This window comes from Cryptomeria japonica, chromosome 6 (genome assembly GCF_030272615.1).
Source record: "Cryptomeria japonica chromosome 6, Sugi_1.0, whole genome shotgun sequence".
Lineage (NCBI taxonomy): Eukaryota > Viridiplantae > Streptophyta > Pinopsida > Cupressales > Cupressaceae > Cryptomeria > Cryptomeria japonica.
In genome coordinates, this window is record NC_081410.1 from 225,348,872 (window position 1) to 225,369,872 (window position 21,001).

A 21,001-nucleotide genomic window follows, 5' to 3' on the forward strand; every position below is an offset into this window, starting at 1 on the left:
CCGATGGAAAATTGGATAACAAGTTTGAACACATTAAAGTCAAGGGATTGACAGAAGCCCTAACCTACCTGCGAATCTTCAAACCCCAATGGGTCAAATTTGTTTTGAGTAGAGTTCATGATGATTTCATGTGGTTAGAGGAGCAACCATTCAAAATCACCAAGGAAATCATTCATTTGATCACCGGTTACCCTATTTTTGATCATGCCTGAGCTCAGAAAATGATATCAGAAAAGGAATTGATCACTTTAACTAGAGTTGAATCTGATTGCAGAGGACTAAAATTGAACAATGTGACAGATGCAGAGCTGAAGTTTGTCATTAGAGTAATAGGTTATTGTTTGTTTCAATTGGCAAGGGAAAACAGTGCACCTTGTGCAGCAGTCGATTTAGCATATAAAATTGTGAAGAAAGGAATGAAAATTGATCTATGCGAAGTATTGTTGAAAAACCTATTTGAGAATCTAAACACCATAAGGAAGCCAAAGAAGAACAACTCGGTGAACACACTAAAGTTTGGATCACTTTTGGTATGCATGTTTTTCTATTTTGAGAAATTCTTTCCATCAGTCGGTAATGTAGTTTGGGAGCTACACCGACCAATCACCCATCAAATCAATGACTTCATCAAACAGCTAGGTGATAACTTTAATGATATTATGGATGATTACTTTAGCAATTTTTAGGAAAAGATGCATAACAGGTATAGAATTCCACCCTAGCTAGTAGAGAAATACAAAGATGACATATGCTTTGAAGTGGACACCGACTACTGCTATGTTAATGCTGTGGAACCGAGAACTCAATCTTTGCCACCTATGGGTTATGAGATTGATTTTGACATCACATAACAACAGATAAATGCTTTTCTTACATTACCAAGACATGCTACCGAGCTGAGATACGGTACATATGAAGAAGTTAAAGAGAAAGTTAAGATGAGTATTGTAGTACCAAAGGCTACAAGGAAAGCAACAAAAATGATCAAGGCATTAACGGAGAAATTTGGAGAAGGATCTTCCTCCACACCTATCAAGGGCACTCTAGTCATCACCGAGGAGGAATCTGAAGCCCAAGAGGTAGCTATTACATTGAGCACTAAGCTACCTAAAGGGAAAGTTTTGAAAAGGAAGAAACAGGATACATCAAAGGTATCACCGACTCCTTCAGTAAAGCGCCCAAACACAAGATCATCTGCAGTGTCACTGAGTAAGAAACCAAAGAATGTTGCCGCACCAAAGGTAACAAAAACTTATAAGAAATCTATTCGGAGACTCATTTTGACTAAAGAGTCTAGTGACACCAAATCTGAAGATGCAAGTAAGTTTCAGATTGTCAAGAGTAAAACGGAAGATGTACATAGTGTTGATAATTTTTGTGCTAATCTGAAGCTATATGGTGGATTTGGAACATTTAGATATGTAAAATATGACTCCAGATCTGATGCAAAAAAGAGACAAATTGAAGAAACCGTAATCTGCACTCTTCTAAAATTTTGATTGGTCCCATTGGAAGTAACTAGTTCTCTTCCAAAAGAATTGTATTTGCATATTGATAACAGGTGGAAATATGCCATGGACTTAGAAAAGAAGATGAGAGAAAGAAGTTTGGTACATCTCTTTCCAAACATGTCGGTAGATGAAATAAGTGAACATCTGAAAAACTACCACTCAAACTTCCTAGTCAAGCAAAGAGCCTTGAAACTGATGAATGGCCTTTATTTGGATGTAGAGAATGAGACCAAGGAAAAATGGCAGGAAATCTTTCAAATCAAGAATGATGGTGAGCAAGTTGAAGTTGAAACAGTTGATGTCACCGAGCAAGATCCTGATATCACAGAGCAAGACCTTGCTAACACTATACAAATTGATGAGGATGTCATGAACACCGAGGCACAAGAACAAGAAATGATAGAAGGGAATGCATATGCCAAACTGGTATCCAGTGAGTCAGTTTTGGAGCAAGTTCAGCCCTATCCTCTGGTCACTCAGCCTGTTTCAACCAAGACACCTCAGGATACTGAACAAGGAAAAGAGGGTCACAAGTCTACAGAAGGAGAAGCTACTTCTCAGGCCATCAAGGAACAAACCTCTCAAGCCCCTTCAAGTACTGAAAATGTTACAACTGAGACCCCGAGCAAGGATTCACCGAAGGCTACATCAGAGGTTAAAGAAATTGATAAAAGTGTTGCCTCTATTGAGCAACCTATCGAGGGTCAACAAGCCTCCCAAGCCATTGTATTAGTTCAACCGGTGAAAGCTAAAGAAAAGAAAATGAAAAATCATAGTTTCAAATTAGATTTGTCAAAACCAATAGTGTTGCCAAATGTAGACATGTCCAAATTAAAAGGGCAAGCACTCATTGAATTCGATGAACTATGCAAAGCCAAAGCTGAATAGGAAAAACAAATGGCTATTCAAAAGAAAAACAAAGTACTTCAGAAGGTGAAAGCACTATTAACAGATATGCTACCTGAAGCTACAGTGACAACTAATGCAGCCATCCATATTCAACTGGATGAACTCCTAAATCAGATAGAGATATTTGGAGTAGACACATCTGAATATTTGAGCAAATTGAAGGACAAAGAGCTCACTGCTAAAATGATTGAAGAGGTATAGAAAGCCATTGCTATTGGCAAAGTAAAACTTGTCAAATTTATTGCTGAGTTGTCCCCTCAACTCAAGCACATTCTTTATTTATTTCAGAAACTCTGTACATTCTCTTTATTCATTAAAGATATACAAAAAAAATAGAAGTGATTGAGAAAGAGATCACCGATCTCTCAAATAAGTTGACCACTGAGTCAAATTATATTCAGCATTTCTATACAAAGTTACAAAATCTCATGGCTCAATAATTGGAACTTAAGAATGAAGAGCACAAAATAAGGATGGACATTATGACTCTTCAAACCTTATTCATTCCACACTTGTCCTCCGTCCAAGAGCAGATCAACAAGGCTACCTCCCTATCCACTCAACAAGAGGGAAGCACTTTAGATGGACTAATTTCACTGTTAGCTGACATTACAGCTCAAAATTCACTCATGGATAGTGTCAAGGATGCCCTCTCTACCACTCTCACCGATGCAAGGACAAAGTACAAATCCATTTTTGACCAGTTGCCTCCACTGAATGGTAACTAAGTTTTGATGTTTGTCAAAAAGGGGGAGTATAGTATCAAAGTATCAAAGGGGCAGTATAGTATACAGGAGAAGTCAACCGAGGTGTGACAACTGAGCAGTTAACAAAGAACATTGATCACCACGCATGCAAAAATAGAGTTAAGTACAGTATATTGATAAGGGGAGTATATCTGAATATACTATTTTATTGACTAATGTATATACTGTCAGTTTAGTCAAATTTTGTAAGTATATAGATTTTGAGTTATGACTTTGAAAGGAGTTTTGTCAAACATCTCAACTAATGTCAAAAGGGGAGATTGTTACTACTTAGTAAGTTGCCATTAGTTTTATGTCCAAAGTCATTCTATATACTTTAGTCGGTTATTACTACCAAAATATTCAGTCGGTAAGCACAGAGCAGTCGGTTATAGAAGAAAGTAGTCACAGAGCCTAGTATACACCGAGCAGTCTACCGAGTAATAGTCTATGTCTACTGAGCAACAAAAAGGATACATCGAGTTGATATACACCGAGTGAAACATGTCACCAGGTTCATTGAACCTAGACACTTATGTGGAAACGTGTTACAAGATCAAGGAACAAAGAGCCATTATCACATTGGAAATTGCACTTAAAGATTTTGTATGATTTTGAGATCATCTATCCAATGAAATAATTTGTATGGTTATTCATTTGATAAATCATGTTTGTAAGATCGAAGCATGAACATATCACCAACATAAGAGATCTATTTATACAACATGAATTAAGGATAAAAAATATAGGTGTATGAAGCAAGACATGTGTAATAGATAAGGAAGCACTGAGTATTGTGACTGTTAGAGACACAGAGGTCACCAAGAAGGATTTTAGACAACAGTCAAGGAACAAAGTAAATAGAAGGGTTTACCGAGTTAATCTATGGATTACCAAGGTATGCTATAAGCAAGGTAATCTCATTTTGAGCACATAGAATCTGCTATAACATTTCAGATGTAAAGTTGCAGATATTTGTAAAGATTTTATTGTAATATTTTGAGTTGTAAGAGAAACCTTTAATAGGGTAAAAGACTCTAACAAAGTCTATAAATTGTAAAGCCTTTAACCAAGTGCAACGTTTAGAATAAGTGTTGTAAAATCCTTTAGCAAGGTAGATCTAACGATCTTGATACTCCTAACAGGGAAAGCTATCAGAAATAGCTAAACATGTATCTCTAACAGAGCACCCTTTATTATTGCAGTAGTGAAGTTGTGGGTGCCATCCCCACCGCAGTTTTCTCTCTAACCAAGAGTTTCTGTGTAACCAAAATATACGTGTTATGGAGTGAATCATTTATGATTGTTATTTATCTATTTTAGCTTTATGTTATGTTACAACGGTTTTTGGTTTATGCTTAACAGTAAAGTTATTGTTCAAGAAAGGATTTGAAGTACTGATTCACCCCTCCCCTCTCAATACATTAGCTTTCCATATTGGGCCTAGAAATTGGTATCAAAGCTTGAATCTTGGAAAAGGGTTTAATAGCCTAAAGAAAAAGATCTTATCAATGGAAGGCTATAAACAATCTCAGAGAATTGTGTATCTGCAAGAAGAGTTGGATCATGCTAATCAAGTGATTGCAGACATGCAAAGACAAATGCAAAAATCATTGAAAGTCAGAAGAAGGTTGTCTGATGATTTACAAGACTCTCAAGAGTTAGTGGAACAAATTGAAACATCATCTGAGAACAACATATCTGAAGAGACTGAAGAGATGATTGGAGAACTGAAAGAAAAGAACAAAGCACTGACTGATCAGCTAAAAGCAATGAAAAGAGGACATGAACATTTCAGCACACAGATGACTAAAAATCTTGATGCATTGAGGACAACCGAGGATAAAGTAAGAGATCTAGAAAGATAAAAACAACAGCTTGAAGCATTAGCATCTGAAAAGAATGATGAAATCACAAGGTTGACTAGGATTCATCAAAATCTGTCAGATCAATTGGGTTATGCACATCATGAAGCAAATCTGAAAGATGATGAGAATCAAGCATTGAAACTTGAAGTATCAAGGTTGACCGATGAACTTGAAATAGAAAAGAAATCCAAAGAAACACTGAAGAAGAGTTATGAAGCATCAAAGATGTTGGATGAGCAACTGAATGCAAAGAGACACAACAAAGATGCAGGACTCGGTTACAAAGGAAAAGACTCTACCGAGAAGGGAATCCACACTACCAAGAGAGGAGAATCATCAAAGCAAGCTAGAAACAAGAAGAACATCAAAGGAAAGAAGCCTATTTGCAACTACTGTGGAAAACAAGGACATACTGCTAACATGTGTCAAATCAGAAAAGGTAAGCAACCGAATGTCACTAGGTCTAATGGTTATTGTAACAATTGTAATAAATATGGTCACACATCTAACCAATGTAGGACAAAGTCTGCTAGCAATTATCAGAAGGCAAAATTGAAAGGGTTTTGTAAAAACTGCAATAGATATGGACATAGTATCGAGAAGTGTTGGTTTAAGCAAAAGAACTATATGTGGTCTGTACACCGAGCAAATACTAGAGGCTACCGAAATCTCACAGATCCTAACCGACAGTATTCTGCAGTACCATGGGATTACAATACAAGGATATGGTGTGAATGTTGTGGAAGATATGGACATATAAGTGCCAACGGCTTTATAAGGTTTGGAATGAACAACCGAAGATCATGGAGAAATCCTGGTATGGCATGTTTTCATTGTCACAAAGTTGGACACTTGGCTAGAGATTGCAGAGATCAACCTAGAGGAGACACTAAAGAAATAAAAGGCAAATTACAGATGATTTGGAAAAAGAAGGAAATTGTGTCAAATGAAGAAAGCACCTTACTTACCGAGCTAGGTGCACCTATTCCAAATTAATCGATGAAGGTATGAAGGGAGTGCATTCTCTCAAAGTTAAATCTTAACAGTTCCTATTTTATCATGTACTTAATTCAAAATCTGCATAGCTAAAGATGCATTAGGAAATTTGAAATTTTATCAAGTCTTTTGGAAGCCTGTCTAGTTGGTAAATACAGGATGTCTGGCTACTCAGTAAAAGCATAAAAAGGAAGTGGTACCAAGTGCATTTAAGGTTTTTTTGACCTAACTGAAGGAAGCCCGATAAGGTATATTGTGTACTTAAAGCTTTTACGCGGTCATTTTACACTTACCAAGTTTTCAAGAAAGTGGAGTAAAGCGATTCAAAGGCGATCAAATCTCCTCCGAAGCGAAATTCAAGGTATTTACATCAATCACAACGTATTGTCAAGCTAGTTTACCAATCATATCAGTTGTGAATATCTGTTTTACATTTGTTAAGTTGAAAGCATCTGCTGTTTAAAATTTTTCAAACCCTAAGAATCTTTTGTTAAGTGTTTATCCAAAATTTGCAATGGCACCTAGAAACCCATTTTTGTTGAGAACATTGAAAAGCCCTCACTGAAATACTCTCTAACTCCCAAAGTAGCATTTGAACTGGATGATAAAACTGCATTTTCACTCATTCCATAACTAATCATCTATATCCTACCTATGCCATGACCATATTTATCATGTTTTTATAGAAACTGATGTTAGAACTTAAATTATTCACTTAATGATACACTATAGCATACATCATTCCTATCAATTCACAACTAAAAGCATATAGATGATTAGAATGTCCTTCATAAAGTCATTAAGAAATTTAGTCAAATATACATTTGGACAAGCAAATGAGTCTCATTACTTAAGAAAACTTTTAATATGAATTTTCAATCACATCCACACCTCTTACCAATAGTAATTTCCTAATTTATTGTTAACCCTCTATATTAAGGATATCACAACCCTACTTTCAGAAACTTAATTTCCTTTTTCATTTGATGTCACACAAATTCAAATAAATACACACATTATTCTTGTAATGCCTGCCAAAATACCCTAGAAAAAATAAGCTAACTAACATCTAATGGAACGATTTTTTGTTTTGTTTAACAACTATTGTAATCTTAAATATCATTTATGCAATGTGAATAATCAACCATCAACTTATTATTAATATAATCATAATATTAAAACATAATCATTAAATCAAATACGCAAGCGGAATTACTAACTGCATACACATTGCTCCACCTCCCTAGGGTATCTCAACGTCATTACTTAGTTTCCTCTAACCCAAGCAATAACATATATTCATCATTTTCTAATCTTAAAACCATTACTATTTCATCAATGCCCATATGAAAATCATTTAATATCTCCATTAAGATGATATGCAACTAAATGTTTATTGATGCATTTTATTCTAGCATTAATCCCCTACTAAATGATATATAATTCTTGATACATTCTTTAATCATCTACATATTTGCAATTAACTTAATATTTCTTTTCATATTACATGATCCTAATGCTTTCCTACCTTATGATAGGAAATCCTTTAATTCCTTAAGTTAAATGATATCGATGCAAGATCAATCCCATTACTAAGGTTCATTTTAAGTTCCAATTCTATATGTTCCTTCAATTCCTTAACCATCCATATCCCTAAGTTTATTATGCAACTAGCATGCATATATTTCACTAAATGCATAACATGGAATACATTCCTTTTAACACATACATTTCATTTATGAGATTCTTACATCCTAATATGATTCTTAATCCTTAATACATCCTATATGCTTAATGCAAGGTCCTAATGCCATTACCAATTAACCATTGATATGCTATGAAAGTATACCTATCATTTCAATGCACTAACATGAGTGAAAATGACATTTAAGAATGATATTATTTCTTCCATAATCGCTACTTATGTTCATTCTACCATCTAAGTTTCATTATCACATTGGCGCATCTACTACAAGGCTCATTCTCCCACATCTTTCCAAGTAACACTTAATACAAACATGAACAAGATCTATCCAATATGAAACCATTGCAAGAATATAAATCTACATGAATCACTTCCTCCTTCAAATCTTATTACATAACATCAATTATAAATGTCACAATTACATTACATTCATAGGTCTCAATCCAAGACATCATCTAGATTGCATGCACCATTACAAATACATGAATTATATAATGAGAGAATAGCTCATCCATCTACTACATCTCCTATGATCATTACTAGGTTAATTTACATCTTGAATCATGATTTCTAAATACATAAATCTATTGCATTAAAATCCACAATCCATCATGATGAAGAATCCACATCCATGCAATAAAGAACACCAACAAGGGGAAAAACTAAATGGTAAAAAGCACCAACCACCCGGCCATGTGGAACCAAAGGAAACACCCCCCATGCAAATAACAAGATTTACAACATTCAAGTATCCTTGTCTCCACCATGCTTCCGCTACGCTACTCTAATACAAACATTGGGTGTAACAAATTAATTCCTTCAAAGCATCCTTTATCTATTATTTATACATGATAGATTCATAACAACTTTTAAAGGTATAAAATCATCAGCCTTTTTTTTAATTATTTTATAAATTATAGACTTCGTAGTTCCATGTGCATTTATATCTTATAAATCTAGAAAATTACCAATACATTTTGCCTTATTAACTTGATTCATTTACTCAACTAATATCAATATTATCCAATTGTTCACCTAGTCTAGTGCAATTCTCCGTGATGTCCTCCCTTGCACACACTATCAAAGGTTCGGAAGGAACATGATAGATACAATAATTGACACAAAATGAGGGACCACAATACTTCAACATTTGGAATGACCACCATAAACAACAAAAGAGAAATCAAAAGGAAAACATCATCAAGTCCAACAATTAAATTATGAAAAAGAAGAAAATTTGTCAGCAAAATCCAATCAAGGATAAAGTATGACAAATTCCTCAACAAGGAGTAAATAAAGAAAGAAGAAATCAGTGGTCAGCCCAAAAACCCATAAATCCCAAGAACAAGTTATCTTCAAAAATACTTCACACCAGCCACAAAATAACTCAAGTCAAAATAAATAACTCATCCAATCCACATCACGAGGTGACCAATATTGATCATGCCAAGGGAGTAACTATTGCACACACCCAAGGGTATAATGCCCCTTGAACGAGTTAGATAGTGCACACCATACTTTTGAGATCTTTATTAATATGTTCCATATTTTCTTAATCTTCTTTAATGTAATGCAAACCTTTACTAAAGTCCAGATAAGTATCTTTTTGAAGAATGATAATTGGGAGGAAAAGATAAGGTGATTAATACACCTATACTCATACCAAGAATACACTCATACCATAGCTACTGTTCACAATATCCAATTCTACAAAACAATCATATTTACCAAGTTATAATAGAAACAGATGTCAAAATCTTCCATTAATTACTTGAAGTAACACCATAACTTACACCATTTCTCTCAATGTACAACTAATAGGGCATATATGGTTAGAATTTCCTTCATAAAATCATTAAGCAACTTAGTCAAACATATATATAGATAAGAAAACAAGTCTTTTACTTACACAAAATTTTAATATTAGTTTCCAATCACATCCACTCATTTTAGTATTAGAAATCTCCTAATACATCATTATCCATTTGTAGATATTAAGAAAATCACCATTCTACTTGCAAAAACTTAATTTCCTAATGTCACACTATCACATAGATACATACATCATTTTATTCAAACTCATCTCTTATCATTGCTTAGTTATAAGCATTCATTAACTAAGTACTTTCAACATTTCAAGAGGTCAGTACATCTTCATACAAGTTATTATCGATTCACACTACTAGAATCTATTAAAAGAAACACTTTCTTAAAATTGAAATAAAGGACGTAGCATTTGTACCTAGTCTACCTATTGTTCAAGAAAAAAATTTCTTGGAGCCACATCAATCCTACTCAAGGCTTAAGAATCTAACCTCACCAAACCAAATTAAGACACAATGATATCATTTCCTACACATGCAATGCACCACTCTTTACTTCATTTGATATGTATACTATAACATGGTATTTTAACTTGCTAGTCAGTAAATACTTTTGCATCTATATGAAGAGGTATTTTATCTAACCAATTCTTCTTCTTTCAAAGGAAATAGAAATAATGGATGCAATCACAAACTCCTAACCTCAAATGAAAAGTTATTCCATCTAGCTAATCTTTTAATAAATGCAAAATTCACATCCATCAATCGCTATTAAATCCTTTTATTTAATGCTAATAACTCCTAGGTGCATGAATCTTTTACCCAAATAGAGACAAAAGGAAGGATATAATCAATAAACTCACAAAAAGATTACACATGAACAATTCAATTTCTTGGACAAGCTTTATGCATCTAATGCATTCTTTCCTAAGGTATGCAATTTTAACTTCACATTATATTTCCTAATATTATAAATGCAACTAGAGATCCCAATCATCATTAAAGGCTATGTTTTAATCAAACAATTTTTTTCTTGCAGGCAACATCATACATATTTGAACACTTGACATTTCTATATTATACCAGCTATTATTCCTTATATTTACATAGGAAAATGGGATTATAGAGAAGACACTCCTAGCTACCATTTTCTTACATATATATGCATCTCCTACAAGTTCTTTAATTTCACATCCTTATCTATACTAAACAAATTTATATCCTGAAAACACTTCTTCTTACCATTCATGTGAAAAATCCACATAACAAGCTAGTCTTCGAAGCATAACATTAGTTAAAAGAATACACACAATCTTTCCTCTTTCTATAGAATAATCATCTATATATAGGAGTATCAACCTTTAACATTCAGGGTGGCGCTAGGAATTATGAAACAACAAGATCCAATAAAATCACATATCCATCTTTCTCATTTAGAGAATGCATAAAGAATGAATATACGTCTTGCAAAAAATTATGAATTGCAGGGGAGATTAGGGAGAAACACAAAGTATGGACAATTAAGATCACCAAAGTTGTGTTGACATTTTCTGACATAAATATCAAATGGTAACTCAACTCAAGAGGAAAATACAACATACAACACAAAACCAAGAGAAACATCCTTAACCAAATATCTCAGTGTTGCAACATGGGCACTAATACCAGATGTAATGCCCGCCAAAATACCCTAGAGAAAATAAGCTAACTAACATCTAATGGAACATTTTTTTTTTGTTTTGTTTAACAACTAATGTAATATTAAATATCATTTATGCAATGTGAATAATTAACCATCAACTTATTATTAATATAATCATAACATTAAACCATAATCATTAAATCAAATACACAAGCGGAATTACTAACTACATACACATTTCTCCACCTCCCTAGGGTATCTCAATGTCATTACTTAGTTTCCTCTAACCCAAGCAATAACATCTATTCATCATTTCCTAATCTTAAAACCATTACTATTCCATCATGCCCATATGCAAATCATTTACTATCTCCATTAAGATGATATGCAACTACATGTTTATTTATGCATTCTATCCTAGAATTAATCTTGTACTAAATGATATACAATTCTTGATACATTGTTTAATCATCTACATACATGAAATGCACTTAATATTTCTTTTCATATTACATGATCCTAAATTATTTCCTACCTTATGATAGGCAATCCTTTAATTCCTTAAATTACATGATATCGATGCAAGATCAATCCCATTACTAAGCTTCATTTTAAGCTCCAATTCCATATGTACCTACAATTCCTTAACCATTTATATCCCTAAGTTTATTATGAAACAAACATTCTTATCTTTCACTAAATGCATAACATGGAATACATTCCTTTTAACACATACATTTCATTTATGAGACTCTTACATCCTAATATGATTCTTAATCCTTAATACATCCTATATTATTAATGCAAGGTCCTAATACCATTACCAATTAACCACTGATATGCTATGAAAGTATACCTATCATTTCAATGCACTAACATGAGTGAAAACCACATTCAAGAATGATATTATTTCTTCCATAATCATTACTTATGTTCATTATACCATCTAAGTTTCAATATCACATGGCATCTACTACAAGGCTCATTCTCCCACATCTTTCCAAGTAACACAATACAAACATGAACACGATCTATCCAATATGAAACAATTGCAAGAATAGAAATCTACATGAATCACTTCCTCCAAATATTATTACATAAAATCAATTATAAATGTCACAATTACATTACATTCATAGGTCTCAATCCAAGACATCATCTAGATTGCATACACTATTACAAATACATGAATTACATAATGAGAGAATAGCTCATCCATCTACTACATCTACTATGATCATTACTTTAAATCTTGAGTCATGATTTCTAAATACATAAATCTGCTGCATTAAAATCCATAATCTATCATGATAAAGAATCCACATTCATGCAAAAAAGAACACCAACAAGGAGAAAAACCCAATGGTAAAAAGCACCAACCACCTGACCATGTAGAACCAAAGGAACCACCCCCTGTGCTAGGAGATGACACAAGTTCATGTTGGAATTATGTTGCCATTGATGTCAATCGGTATAGAAGGACAATCGGTATGGAAGTATTGTTGAAATGAAGTCATTATTGTCAACTAAGTGTTGCAGGTCACCGGTAAAGAAGAAGAATGCCATTCAAAGGAATGACCATTGGAGTCGCAGTTGAGTCACCGGTACACAAGTTAGTGTTTGACTTGTGTGGAAGATATGGACAGGAGACTGGTATGATATAACAATCAGTACATGATGACTAACAGTGAGTGTGCCCCAAACTAGATCACATGTGCCTGTTTGAAGGTATGCTACACAAATAGGGAAGCCACATGAGTGCATGGCAGGATGCAAATGACAAGGACTCACTCCCACTGGTAAGTGGAGCTTATCTCCTATTATGCAAAGTATGCACTGGACCGACAGAGAAGGCATGCTGAGTTGTCAGAACAAATGAAGAGAGATAGTTTTTGTCACATTGGTAAATCAGCTGAGATGATGTCCAGTTTGATGGTGAAGAAGGCAATGTGGAGAAGTTTCAAAGAGAGTATGCTATTGGTATGTAGATTCCTTAGATGAAATCAGTTGAATATTGATGACATGGAGTCATCAAGATGGCTACCAGTGTGTATGAGAACTGGTGAGAGAGAAAGGAGGCTAAGTAATGTTCTCCTACCTGATGTAAATGAGCATGCTATGGATAGATATTTGTGGTGATCGGTTAAGGTGTTCTACCAAAAGATCAACAAAGTGGATACATTAAGGGTACCTGGTAAAGTGTGAGATATCGACAGGGTTAGTGAACTGATAGAAAAGAAGGACCGGTTGAGTGTTTGGTCAGTGATCCTGTCTGAACCAATACATAGATCTTTGTTGAAGTGGATACCGATAAATGATACCACGTGGAGTTGAAGTGGAAAGCTCATAGAGGTTAGTGAAGTGTCATGTCAGTGAGGTAGTTGGCAATTGGTCGACATTAAATTTTGACTGTGAGGTTAGAGAAAGAAAAATAGAAGATTGCGGCTCGAGATGAAGAAAACAACATAAATTCATAAAGGATTGATCTTGCAGATCAAATCATATTGAAGGAGAACTTTGGTGAGTGGATCAAGGAAGGATGATCCAATCTTTGTGCTTTCTTGTCAAAGAAAACAACTGAGATATTTATGGCATTTGACACATGCAGGTCAAAATACAGGGCCATGTTTTTTAAGTTTAAAAAATGTGTATTGGAAGACATGTTAATGGTGGTGATGTGAAGATAGTTGTCTTGGATCTCAGAACAAATGAGATTTGATTAGATTTGATATGCCTCGTGATTAGTGGAAGAAACCCTAAGGCACCAAGTTTAAATGTTTCTTTTGGCGAGAATGTCTGATCATAAATATGGAGGCCGAAGATTAAAGTTTATGATGCCTCAGAGTAAGATGTTGTGAAGTGATGCACAAGGCCAAATAGATAAGTAGATGAAGAGAGATATCTATAGAGGATCATAGAGGTCAAGCAATAGGGAGACAATTGGTAATAGGTTTTGGTGAAGGTTTAACCGGTGAGGTTAAAGCAAACAACAAGCTGTTGAATGAGAGAGTGTTGCTGAATGTGAGAATAAATCAGTCAAGTACTCAATGAGTATCAAAAGAGAGACTAAGTGTGAGAGATATTAGGGTTGAAGAGTTCAACCAACAATAGTGAGATAACCAGTGGTGACCAAACTAGTAGAGAAGAGTGGCAGAAGAGTGCAGAGTAGGCAAGAAGGAACCAATAGAAGATAGAACCGATGGAGAGCAGCAGAGAAGTTGAGAGAAGAGGAAACCAGAAGAGAGAATCATCAGAGAGAGAACCTGTAGTGAACTAGATAGAAGATCTAGTAGAGAGATTTGAAGAAGAGTTAGAAAATCCTTTTGTGACAAGTCTATTAACTTGTAAATTATTATGCTTTGTATTCACTGAGTTGGAGCTCGGTGTAGGGGTTGGTTGGTGCCCTAAATCAGGGGTTGGTGCTCCTTGGGTTGGTGCCCTAAAATTAGGGTTTGTTGCACCTTGGGTTGGTGCACTAAACATTGTAATCAGAGATTCATTGTGAGGTTGGATTGGAGCAGTAGACTCCAACAATATTTCTCACTGAGGTTTTTCCCATCTTGGGTTTTCCTCGTATATGCTAGTGTTATGTGATGTCTCCTTTGTGTGTGATTGCATTTGTGTTAGTCTCCCCTCTAACCGGTAAGTCTACATTGAGTTAGATCTGATAACCAATATACTCACATAGGATAGTTAAAGGGAAAATATTGAGAACCACTAATTCACCCCCCTCTCAGTAGTGCATTGTGTCTAACAGTTCCCAACACACACTCTACATCTAGGTTGACACTTAATACCAAAAGACAATATTACAACAACACTCTCAACATGGAGAAATTACAACTAACATAAACAACCATAATAAGAAACTCCTAGAAGCTTATCAATCAACAAGGCATAGTCATAAGAACATCAAAGGGGAAAAATGTAGGAGTGGAGTGTCATCACATGCCATCCACATAGCACATAACATAAGGATCTTAGCTTGATGGACATGTGGATCCATCTCAACCTATGAGAGACTAAAGGAGATTAGCTTATTGTCTTCATGACCTTCTCATGCTTATCCTAAAACATCCTCCCTAGGACTAATTGATGAAGTTAAAATAAATAAATTATCTTATTTAATGATCTATCTAGACATCCTATGAGTTTATTATTAAGTTTTCGCTTGATTACAATAACATGATAAACTTCCAATGTGCCCTAGTGGTCTAGACTTCATGCATCTTTACAAGGAACCTCACGCAAGCCTATCTCTTGTGACCTCGGTCATCACAAGGAAGCCCACTTCCCCCTAACCTAGACTCAAACATGACAACACAAGAGGCTCTAGAATCATAATTAAATCTGAGAACATACATAAATCTGAAATCATAAACAATCCATATGCAACCAACAATCTCATCTCATAATCATGAAACATGTGAACTGTCACAATATGAGAACCAAAACCAATGAGCCTCTTGGCCAAATAAACATATAAAGGCCATAATAACTTCCATAAAATCTTAAATAAATCATCAAATAGTCTCAAAAAGGCCTATCCACTTGCTGGCACATAATCACAAGAATCTCAACCTCTCTAGGCACATCAATAAGAGAGGAAACACAAAAAACTTAAATGGCATAAAATGCATATAAAAAATGAAAAGGAATCATATGAAGAATTAAAAAATCATAAATCAAGATTAGAAAACATCATAAATGCCCTCAAAAAGCCTCTGGTATGGCCCAAAATCCAATTGACATCAAACAGACCTCAAACTGGACAACACCCTTAGAATACACAGATTGGCTCATGCATTCACTAAAGTGGTGCATATGAATAATGTGTTAGCACATATGGCTTATATTTTAGCACATATGGTGATTCTTTTAGTGCATATTCAAGTTCTTTTAGCGCATAGGAAACAAAGTGTAAATTTTGCAAAAAACTACTAAAGTGCGGGATCAAAAGGGCTCGAAACATAATGAGCCAAATATGACGTATTTATACTAATTGGAATCGACATGAAATGAACTTTAAGAAGGTATGAACAACATAAAATAATAAAATTCTCCCAATGAAACCCAATTGAAAACATTCTATAGACTTCAGGAGGGAAAAACATCTCCAACAAGTTCAGAAAACCATCTAACACAAAATCTTGAATCCAAATCATGAAATAGACTCAAAACACATCTAAATACAAACAATAAAATTATTCCAGACATTAAAACACATAAAAACAAGGGAAATATAAAATTTCTGAGAAGGAGATGAGTCTCGCGAGTCTTCCTCATGACAAGGCCAGACTGGAAGCTCGCAAGGCTCTCTCCTCTCAACTCCACAAACTCCCTTAAATATTTAACAACATGAAAGAAATATCCAAAGAAAAAATAATCAAATACACTCACAACATAAATAGAATAAATCTCAATACATAGAAATCCCATTTCATGCATTCATGACAACCATAGAAAAGATAACTTCCAAATTTTCATCCAAATAAAGATTTCATAACCCATTAAATTCTCAATCATTTTCATTAAGAATAGAGAGAATGAAATTAACTATTTCCTTATTCCCCACACAAAAAATTCATAGAGTAAACACTTATAGACAATTAAAAACAAAGATAAACAACAAGGGTATGGCCTCCAACTTGCAACCCATGTGATGGTAGGTCGCTGAAGGAGAGCCCACAAGTTTTGCAATCCAAATCCAAACCCAAATTTCTTCCAAACCTAGTCCGGGAAATCCACCGAGAATCCAAAGCCAAAGAATGGAACCCATGAACCATCACAAGGAATCTATTAAAAGGAAACAATAAACAAGAAACCCTAGAAGACCAACCAATTGGATAATTCCATTATGGAATATTTTTCCCATATCCTAATGGTTTCCCCAAAATAAAATCCTCCAATAGGAGAATAGGGTAGGTAGGAAATATTAACATATATTATAAGGTAGGTAGGTGGGATAAATATATTTTATATCTCATGGTATAATTACCATACAATCAATTAAATATTAGTATTTAAACTATAGCCCTATAGGAATTATTATTTAATACATTATGAACTATAGTTATTTTTAATTAAATACTCACCAATAGAAAACAAGTCTGGGCCTCAGGAGGATTCCTACTTTAAATGAAGCTCTCTTGTCCAAACAAGTCTGGAGAATGTTTCATTCCGATTCTGAATGGTGCAAAATTTGGTGAAGTAAGTACTCTCTTCTGTCCTCCTCTCTCTCCTCTTTTCTCAATTTGGATCTCAGTATTAATGGATCCCACATTTGGAATCATGCCTCTAAATGTAAAGAAAGTATAGCTAAAGGAGTGATATGGAAACTTGGAAATGGTAGGAAAGTAAAATTCTGGGAGGATCCCTGACTTTTTGATAAACCTCTAATGGACTTCAATGAATGGGCCCCCCATGCTCCCTCCTGTATTAGATCTTTTGGCTCCTTAGTTGCTAAGTACTGGGATGGTAATGAATGGAAAAACATTCAAACTATCCACCCTAGCCTTTCTAAGCTCAAGATCCATCTGTCTGCGGTATGGTTGAATAATGAAGAGGACTCCCTTATTTGGAAACATGATCCCAAAGGAACTTTATCTGTGTCTTCTATGTATTGTGTCCTTTACCCCCCCGCTTCCTATTAACCCTTATTGGTCTAAAGCCTGGATTAAGGGTCTTACCCCCAAAATCAATTTTTTCTTCTGGACTATCCACCAAAATAAGATCCTGACCCTTGACAATCTCAAAGGTAGAGGTTTTTCCCTCCCTAATAGATGTGTGTTGTGCCTTTAAGAGGAAGAGTCTGTGGACCATCTTGCTCTCCACTGTTCCTTCTCAACCTCTATTTGGGAAAGCTTCCTCAAGAGCTTTAGTATTGCTTGGGTGTTTCCTAATAACATTAGAGATATGTTCTCCTCCTAGAATATTCAATGGGCTAACCCTTTTTTGAGATGTTTGTGGCAGCTTTCTCTTCCTCACATCTTGTGGGGTCTATGGAAAGAAAGAAATAATCAAATCTTCAGGGATGTCTCCCTCAATCAAGATATTGTATTTCAAAAAATTCAATGGTCTATTCAGGAAAATATAGGGATCATTGAGGGTCCTTGTTACTCGAACAATCCTCTAGATTCAAATATCTTAAGGGCATGGAATATGAAGATCACTGATGGTCCTAATCTCAACCAAGATAGAAGGCTTGAAGCTAAGTGGCAAACCCCTCCTCAAGGTTGGCTCAAAGTTAATTTTGACAGTGTTGCCAAAGGTAACCCAAGTCCTTCAGGTTGTGGAGTTATTCTTAGAGATCATAGAGGAATTTGCAAGGAAATGGTTGGTGTCCCTATTGGAACCCAAACCAATCATAAAGTTGAAGCAATGGCAGCTCTTCAAGGCATCATCCTAGCCAAAAAATGGAAATGCCCCTATCTATGGATAGAAGGGGATTCAAATAATATAATAAAGTGCCTTAATGGGACTTCAAAACCTTCTTGGTCGATTCACAACATAATCACCTCTGCTATTGACATTATTAGCACCTTTAAAAAATGCCATATCTCCCACATCTACCAGGAGGCCAACGGCTCTGCTGACTGGGCTGCCAATGTGGTGGTTAAAAGTGAGGCAATTACCACGTGGACGGGTGAAAGTGGACTCCCTGAAGATGTCAGACAAATCATTAGCAATGAGCGATATAAAAGCACTCCAAAGACTCTTGATGGACAGGATAATTATGAAAAGTACTGATGTGAGTACTTCGAGTTATTTTAATAATGAGAAAATCACTCATTATAACATCAATGCCATAAAATCTCACGCTTTTTGGGTAATTGTTATAGCTCTGAACAGCTCTTAGTTTAATCAGCTCTGTAAGTTTCAAAATTTGGCAGTGCGTAGCGACAACATGGGCGGAAATAGGAGGTGATATGAACCAAGTAGTTGTAAATAATGGAAATAGAAGGAAGAGGTTTGGGGTATTCTGTAGCAAGGTGGTCTCTCAAACTTCATGGAGAGACTCCATGACCGAGATGGTATGGTAACCAGTCTTTTCTACAAGAACTGGAAGAAGGGCATGTTAAAAATGGGCGATCAAATGGTTGAAATTGACAAAGATTTAATTGCTCAAGTTACGAGCCTCACCAGGGAAGGTTGCAACTTCTACAGAGATAGGAAGGTCAGCAGGGAAGCTATTGAAAGGTACCAGGTAACTGAGAAAGAGAAAAAATGACTGGTAAAGTTGAGAAAAACCTACTACCCGCCTAGGGCTTTTGCCAAACCCTAGCGGGAGATTCTTTTTTCTTTAATGCGATATATCACTCTAGATGGTAGGTTTATGAAATTTTATGGGTATCACTTTGTTCTGTTAAATCAATTTAGGCACAATGATAAGGTTAATTTCCCTTATTTACTGCTTTGTTCAATGAATGCATCCCTTAAGGCTTACAAAGAGAATCCTTTGGGTGATACTGCTATGCACCAAGGTCTAATAGTCCTAATTTATGACCATTTAAAGGCCACTCAAATTGCTCGTATGCAGCCCCCTATGGATTCTGAGGAAGAGATGTTCGATTCTGCCTTTTCTGAGGAGGAGGAATCCGATAGTGACTCTTCATCTGATACAAAGGACAATTTTGATGACTCAGAGTATGAAAGCGAGAAGAAGAGGAAATACAAAAAAACAAAACCCTCTTCATCCAAGGGCAAAAAGCCTCAAAGCAAACCCCTAATTAGCATCTCTTTGGAAGGGGAGGATTCACATGATTCTGAGAAGGAGAGCCCTAAAGGGCTGCTGAAGAAGAAAACAAAAATCCATACCCAGACCCGAAAAAAGCACAAGAAAAAAGAGGAGACTAACAAGGAACCAGAAGCTGACAAGCAAGCAAGGACCCTAGAAGCTGAGAATAGCCTGGAAAAGGAGACTATGGAAGAGACTCTCAGAGCTGCCGACATAATTTCTGCCCTCCACATCCCCAAAGAAGAACGGGTTACTCCTGGAAAAGCTGCTCCCTCTTCTGGCCCTCCTCCCAAGGGTTTGCATGGTTTCATTGAAACTATGGAGTGGCTCATTAATGGTTACAAGAAAGATGTGGATGAATACAAGAAGCTCTATAACAGAGTCTTGATTTTGGAAACCATTAATATTGGGGAGGGAAATACAATGGCCGACTATATTGAGGATCTGAAAAACACCATCACCAAAGATGAAGACATCAGAGATGCTTTCAACCCTAGGTTTGAGAAGATTGAAAAAGAGATGCTAGATAGAAAAAGCCTTGCAGACACTAGCGAAAAAACCCTTTCAGACACTATCACCAAAGTTGATAAAATTGAGGAGTTCCTGAAGAACATCGTTGAACAGAGCCTAAGTATTTTGAAGATCTCGGCCAACAACACCCACACCCTCATCAATAAGATGGATGATGAAAAGGAAATCTAGGACTTAGAACTGGAAGCTGAAGGAACAGGGGAAGCTCAAGGTCCCAGAACCCGCACCAGAGGCAAGAGGAAGGAAAAGAAACCGAACAAGGATGTGGAAGACCTGAAAGCTATTAGGGCCACCTATGACGAACTAGTGACAAAGGCGGAGGATCTGCTAAAGAAAATCGTTGTGTAACGCATTCCCTGTTTCTTTGCTGTTTTTTTGTTAAGCTGTTCTTTTTGTTTGCTGGTCTTTTGGCCAGTCTTTTTGTCTACGAACTCTTTTGTTCTGTTCTTCTCGGTGCTTTTTCTCTATCTATGATGTAAAGGTTTCGGGTCCTGAAAACCTATTCTTTAATTAATCAAAACATAATTAAATAA